Here is a 7,293-nt window from a genome sequence, read left to right as displayed (position 1 = left end):
TATTATTATTATTACCACTTTCAAAAATATTAAATGAAAGAAATGTAACAGTTCGTTGGTTGTTGTGGTATTTTCTATTTTTGTTTGTCCTGTTTTAAAAAATATTAGAATGTTCATGAGTGTTGGAACGTGTGATTAAGAGGTACCCTTATATTGTTACATTGCCACTGATTGTTTGCCTCATTTCTTCCTGTTCAAAGCAGTTATTGTAGATATAATATGTACTTTTTGTTTTCTTGTGATTGTTTGTCTTGTGCCAGTGTTATTTCCGAGGGTGGGCTGATAATATATATACTTTTCCTGTTTGGCCGTAACTTTATTTTCAACACTTTTTGCACAAGGGTTACTCCAAAAGAACACTTAAAATCTCAGCAACACGTTGCTTACTTACTGTTTCTATAGTCTTTGTTATGGTTCACACAGAACTGCCAACGCTGAACTAGTTGGTGCTTCTTGTCCGTGAAGAAGTCGTCAGACATTTGCCTACATCTCAACCAAATGTGGGCCTCTGTTCAGTCAAACTCGGATAAAACAGGACAGACGGGACCGGCAGTTTTCCCCTTTTATAAGCCAGTCCTGTTATAACCGTTATCAGGGGAAACTACCTGTACCATTGCACCTTCAGCTTACTATATTCGATTACCGAAGATCTTTTTTTCAGTGGGCTGTTTTGCTGACACTGAGACGGAATCGATCAGTAACCCCAACACTATTGGTGGGGGGGGGGGGGGGGGGGAATGATGATATGTGCTTGAAAGGTTGTGTTTAGGCAAGCGATCATACAAACAGGCGAAATGTCTTGGTTGAGACAAATTTAAATAATTTGATAGATCAAAAGCAAGTTCATGAGCTGCAAGATCACTGTTATATCCGATTCTGCGCAGACACCAGAAATCACAATAAGGACGAGACTTCTAGACCATTCTTGTGACAAGACACACCAGAAGAAATCCTCAGAACTAGTGCCCTGGAGACAGTGGACTCGTATGCTGAAACTCCAATTCATGCATACACAGATTCACAGATGGCTCAGCAACAAACGCTACACGGAATGCTTTATCTGAATCCATCATCAAATATCGAAACAACCATGGGAAGAAGAAGCAGACACGACTATTTGGCCCATGTGGAACATACAGCTCCAACTTTGACGCAGAGAGAGTTGCCATGGTAAAGACCCTGGAGCAGATCACCCAAGACTTTCTTGAAGGTGCAGTAACACCAGGGAATGTTGTTGTCTTCTCTGACTCAATGCCAGTACTCCAAGCCGTCGAAGGAGGAGGAGACTACAGAGGTGACGGGAACATTCTCAGCCTTGTGAAACAGATGGGCACCTCCTATGGTGTCCGGGTCACACTGCCGTGAGTGCCTGGCCATTCTGGAGTACCAGGGAATGAGACTGCAGACCAGCTATCAAAGACTGGAGCAAGCGTGCCCCAGACAGACACTGCCGCCTCTTTACAGAGGGATCATCCAAGCCAAAAGCAGAGACGAGTGGCTAAACAGATGGGCCAACGCAGAAACAGGAAGATCTCTCTTCGGGTACATGGACAATCCCAACCCCAAAGACCCTTCGAATCTTTTATGTAGAGCCGATCAGACTTTGATCTTCAGAGTCCGCACAGGACACTTGCACACCAACAAGCAAATAAACAGAATTAATCCCTTGTAGAAACCCCATTGCAGACACTGACTACCACGAAGAGACCGTTGAACATCTTCTCCTTCACTGCCCAAACCTGGCAGTTTTTCGACGCAGGCTCCTACACACACCTACAGACTTACAAAGCCTGCTCTACTCTGGCGTTGACCAGATGACAAGGACATGTGGTTACTTGAGGGAGGCATTGCGCTGCCAAGAGCGAAATGCTCGCAGTTAAAGGGATTTGAAAACAACAACAACATCCGATTCTGCTGAAGTTGAACACTTTTATAGCCAGGTTCATATTAGTATTACTTACATTTAAAGTAAATTAAAGAGAAAAAAACCCGGGGATTTGATTCATTACTGTTATATCCAAGTTCCTGTAATAACAGAGGCTGTTGTAAATGGACTGGACTGTATCAGTCTCATTGTCATAGTGGTTCATTTTCAGGTTCCGCTTTAGCCATGGGAAAAAAGGAAAGGTCAGATGAATCAAATTCAGGACCATATAAAGATACTGACATTGATCCACAAGGGAAATTTTGGGTGGATATGACATGTTGTAGGATGGAGAAATCAGCTGTTTCATTGTGTCTTGTGTCTGCTGACTTGTGCGAGGCACACGTTGTCATGCTGCAGTAATTCATCTCTCTCCGGACAAACCTGTTTCAGCCTGGCATTCAGCTTATGTAAAGTTGTGACGTATAGTTCCAAGTTCACAGACTTCCAATTTTGCTGGCAACGTCTTTATTTTTCTTACTTCATCAATTGGCCTTACTCATGCTCTCTAAATTATCTTGTTTAACTGGATTCGAGGCGCTCTGTGGCCTTCCAGAGCAAGAGCACATTTAATCCTCCAATTTTGTCTCTGTCAAATCTTCTCCTTTCACAGACCTTGCCCAACAGTACTAAGTGCTAACATCGCCGCAAATGGCGAGAAAGTTCTGGAACTTGTGTAGCTTTCTTTACTTTTACTGTTTTCTTCCGCTTGTACCGGTGGGTGTCGCGAGGAGATACAGGCGTCTGTTTGCAGCAAGGCGAGTGGCTTGTAGGAGGGACATCCCGTGAACTCTGAGGGCGTCTGCTACTGATTCACTCCAGCGTCTCTTTAGTCTTCTTCTGGCTCTCCAGCCAGAATATTTCATGCCCTCAGAGCTGGTTGGTTTGAAGGCATCCGTGTGAGGTGTCCGAACCACTTGATCTTTAGTTTTTCAGTGTGCGGCAGGACTATTTTTTTAAATTTTGTCTCTTCTTGTCTTGTTAACCGCTCTTCTTAAACATTTCATTTCGCATGTGACCAGCTTTCTCCCGAGGGCTTTTGTTAGGGACCATGTCTGGCACTGATATTTGAGCGTTGGTAGGAAAATGGCATGGATGAGCTTCGCCTTGGTGCTTATGGGGATATTGGGATGTTTCAGGAGAGGGGCGAGTTGGTAGCTGACTGCTTTGGCTTTCTAGCATCTAGTCTCTATTTCTCAATCTTATGTTCTATTTTCTGTGACAATGCTGCCCAAGTATTTGAATTCGCTGTTTTGTTTTAGTTGGGATCCATTGATGTTGATTCATGTATCCACTTTGTCTGGTCTCCTGCTTACTGTCATGACCTTGGTCTTGCTAACACTGATCTTCATGTCATATTTCTCGCAGCCCGCGTATAGTTGGTTTATAATTATGCTCCTGTAGTTGAGTCGGAACTTGTAGCAATTTTCATAAATCTACAGTGAAAAGTTGTAGGGAAACTAGCATCATTTTTCTGCCCATCCTCGTAATGTGTTTTGTTTGTTTTTGTAACTGTTTATCTCTGTTTACATCTGAATTACATGTATTTAAAGTGTAGTCAAACCTGTCCATAACGGTCACCCAAGATCACAGGGAAAAGGGGCCGTTATAGACAGGCGGTCTTTGTGAAAAGTGTTCCGAGTCATGGTTACACATTTGGGCAGCTGCCAAGCAGTACGTAAAAAATACTTTTTTGAGAGTCTGAGCACGTTTTCTATCTCTGGGCATCTGTGGTATAATGGTTGATGCTTTGCTGTAAAATGCAGGAGACTCGAGTTTGATTCCCGAGTAGGGGGAAATTTTGTATTAAGTACATTGTATGTATCCTGGTCTATCAACTGGGATGTTGTATACTCTGGCCCTGACATGCAGTGTCATAAACCCACCACCTAAATGTTCCAAATTGTGTTGAAAACACAAAAAAAGTAAGAAAGTTTTCTATCACAAGATGCATTCTGTAGAATATTCTTGTACTGTGGCTCACGAACTTGCCCATGCTGAAGAGACATCATGAACGTTGAAGACGATTTGAGGATTAGGATGAGAATGAAACCCATATAAATCTATAGGAAATATCTCTTTGTGCGGGTCTACTTCAAGTATCTTGCAATTATTGGATGTAGAAAAGTATGTGTGAAGGGTTTGGAGGGAGTTACTTGTTCAATGCTCACCACCCTGACCTGGTATGTTGTGGGGATGGAGTTTTGAAAAGTTGGCAACATGAAATATGAAAATGAATTCCTACATATTGCACGTGTAAGGCAACACCAACAACAAAGGCCATAGTCAAAATTGCCTTTTGAGTTCCTGCCAAAAAAAGAAAAGAAAACCCCTGATGTGAGCAGCCGATGGTCACTGTTTGTCATAACGAGTCATATATGACTTCATTACGTTTTTTGTGGTCAGCAGTAGAGCTTGTGTTTTATTACTGGCTGTTGTGTAAGCTGTAGGCAGTGGCAGTGTGCCGAATTCTCTGGAAACTTGCATGGTATGTATGTGTAAACATTGCACTAAGTCCTGCCCCTTCTTGTTTTGTAGGAAGTGCTTAGCCAATCGGTAAGCCCAGCTGCTTCTTTGAATTAATTCATTTCAGAACCGGCGTCTGTGGTGTTGAGGTTAGGCGCGTTGTTGTTGCACTTGCACCCAGGAGACCAGAATTCGATTCCCGAGTGTGGTGAAAAGTTTTATCAAGTATCTCGGTCTTTCTGCTGGGATGCTGTACCCAGTTCAGCCTGGGTTGGCCTTGACAGACAGTGGCAGGTAGGGTGGGAAGCCAGCCTCCACCAATGAGGAGCAGGATTTGACTTTGAGGCTGATGTTGTGGCAGAAGTGACTGAATGGCTGTATTGGACGGGAACTGCTGGGGACATGAAAAAAACAAAAAACACATGGGTATCACAGAACTGGGGTAATTAATACAGATGATTGCTATTGCTATGGAAAGGTGGCTTCAATACTTCATGGATTTTCAGGGGCCTCTCGTAGCCTAGAGGTTAAGGTGTTCACTTCTCATTCAAAGGTCCCGGGTTCAAATACGAATAACGACGTACGGATAGATTTTCTTCTAAAAAATGGTCTCCTTTCACCTCATTTTCTGCTCTCTAGCAATGTTCTGTAGTCTGCTTTTGTCTCCACTTTCTGCCACCACCCCCTCACCTCCTTTGCCCCTCCCCCCTCCTCTGGGCTCATGACTCTTTCTGCAGCCTTTCTACTGCTACTCCTCCTTTGCCACACCCCTGATCATCTGGTAGGAAAGATCTTCACTTAGCCTTCTCGGACAAGGGCGAAAGATCACACACACGACACACACACCCACCCACACACACACCCACACACACACACACACACACGCGCGCGCGCGCGCTCATGGGGGCTCTCAACGTTGTCTAGAGGTTACGGTATCGCCTCTCATCCAAAAGGTCCCCCGTTCGAAATCTGACAGCGACGGGAAATTTTCTTCTCTAAAATGTTCCCTTTTCACCTCTTTTCCTGCTCTTTAACAATTTTCTGTCGTCTGCTTTCTTCTCCCTTTTTTGCTACCACTCCCTCCGCTTTTGCCTAGTTGCCCCCTCGTCTGGGCTCCTGACTCTTTCTGAAGCCTTTCTTCTACTACATGTACTCCCTGGCTCCTTCATACTGCTGTCTTTCAGCAACACGCCTGATCTTAGGGTAGGCAAGATCGAACACCCAGCGGCGGCTCTCGTGGCCTAGAGGTTAAGGTGTTGGCCTCTCACTCAAAAGGTCCCGGGTTCGAATCCGGGTAGCGACCGAAAAATTTTCTTCTCTAAATTTGTCTCCTTTCACCTCATTTCCTGCTCTCTAGCAATGTTCTGTCGTCTGCTTTAGTCTCCTCCTTCTGTCCCCACCCCCACACCTCCTTTGCCCCTTCCTTTGGGCTCCTGATTCTTTCTGCAGCCTTTCTACTGCTACTTCTTCGCTTCTTCTTACTGCTGTCTTTCAGCCACACCCCTGATCTTCTGGTAGGAAAGATCTACACCTAGCCTTCTCGGACAAGGGCGAAAAAATGTCGGAGGGACCGTGTGCAAGTTGCGAACGTTAAAGATCCCTTGGTGGTCTAAATTTGATAAGAGTAAGCTTCGGCCGCCACCCGGGCAAAATTCAAAATTCCCTACCAACTGAAAATATTAGGTGTGTCCCGTGCGCTCATATGACCTTATGCAGTTGCGAGCGCCGTAAAACACTGTACCAAAACAAAACAAACAAAAAACGAACACCCAGCCTTCTCGGACAAGGGCGAATTTAAAAATCTCGGAGGTCCCGTGTGTAAGTTGTGCACGTTAAAAATCCCTCGGTGGTCCGAAATCGATCAGAGTAGGCTTCGCCACCCCGACAAAATTCAAAATTAATTCCTACCAAACTCAAAATGTTTAATGTATCATACATGTATGACCTTATACAGTTCCATAAAACACCAAAAATAAACACACACACACGCGCGCGCACACACACACACACACACACACACACACACACACACACACACACACACACACACACACACATATATATATATATATATATATGTATGTATGTATGTATATATGTATATATATATAAGCTGGGCCCCATTTCGATGGGAGGAATGATCGATGCATTAACATCAAAAGAAAGACATGGGCCTACTATATTTAAACTGTATATACTACTGGAATGGAGCAATAAATCTTGAGAGAAGAGTGACACACATATTTCTAAGTTTCCAATAATAGATGTATAGATTGATCCTCTATTCCGCTTTCCTGGTTGTACACTCCAGAATTTCAAAGGTCTGGAATCGGTACGTACGGCTAGTGAACGGAAACTTCACTTGTTTACAATGGCGTCTTAGAAAACGGACTTTCCCAAGATTTGGACTCTGTGTGGACGAAACAAAGCATTTTAGAAAAGTCAGGGAAAGCAGTTTGCTTTGAACAATAGCCACATGGATTTTTTTGGGGGGGATGCTGCGGACGCATGCAAAGTTTCAAAGGTGTGGGTTAGGGAATAAGGGAGGAGTTTGTGCACAAAGCTTCCCAAGTCCACATATAAGATACACACACACACACACACACACACACACACACACACACACACACACACACACACACACGCGCGCGCGCGCGCGCGCCACCTTAAAAAAGTACATGTATCCAAATATACAGTGGAGTCTGCTTAAAGTGAACTTTTTGGGACCAGTCCGAGGTTCAGTTTAACCATTTTTTGGTAGGGTGGAGGCCTACAGTCTCTCTCTCTCTCTCTCTCTCGCTAGAGAGAAGAGGGGTGAGGGGGGGGGGGGGGGGGGGGCTCGAAATCATAATATATCTATTTATATACACGTACGTAGGTCTACTATCAAAACTATAAAAACT

This window comes from Aplysia californica, unplaced genomic scaffold (assembly GCF_000002075.1).
Source record: "Aplysia californica isolate F4 #8 unplaced genomic scaffold, AplCal3.0 scaffold00199, whole genome shotgun sequence".
Lineage (NCBI taxonomy): Eukaryota > Metazoa > Mollusca > Gastropoda > Aplysiida > Aplysiidae > Aplysia > Aplysia californica.
Note: the sequence above shows the minus strand (reverse complement) of the source record.